The sequence below is a fragment of the Pyxicephalus adspersus genome, chromosome 3 (assembly GCF_032062135.1).
Source record: "Pyxicephalus adspersus chromosome 3, UCB_Pads_2.0, whole genome shotgun sequence".
In the NCBI taxonomy this organism is placed as follows: domain Eukaryota; kingdom Metazoa; phylum Chordata; class Amphibia; order Anura; family Pyxicephalidae; genus Pyxicephalus; species Pyxicephalus adspersus.
The window spans coordinates 150354893-150355419 of record NC_092860.1 but is presented as its reverse complement, the minus strand read 5'-3'; positions in this window follow the sequence as shown (position 1 = coordinate 150355419).

Genomic DNA, 527 nt, shown 5'->3' with positions numbered 1-527 from the left:
CTGTACAGAGAACACTGAGCCAGTCCCATCAGTCTCTGTACAGAGGAGCTGACACTCTAATATCCCCCACAGTCACACACTATTATTATACATTTTTAAAGCTCTGACATATACCGCAGTGCTGTACAGAGATCCTTGAGCAAGTCCTTTCAGTCTCTGTACAGAGGAGCTGACACTCTAATGTCCCCCCCACAGTCACACACTATTATTATACATTTATATAGCTCTGACATATACCGCAGTGTCATACAGAGAACACTGAGCCAGTCCCATCAGTCTCTGTACACAGGAGCTGACACTCTAATGTCCCCCCACCAGTCACACACTATTATTATACATTTATATAGCTCTGACATATACCACAGTGCTGTACAGAGAACACTAAGCCAGTCCCATCAGTCTCTGTACAGAGGAGCTGACACTCGAATGTCTCCCCACAGACACACACTATTATTATACATTTATATAGCTCTGACATATACCATAGTGCAGTACAGAGAACACTGAGCCAGTCCCATCAGTCTCTG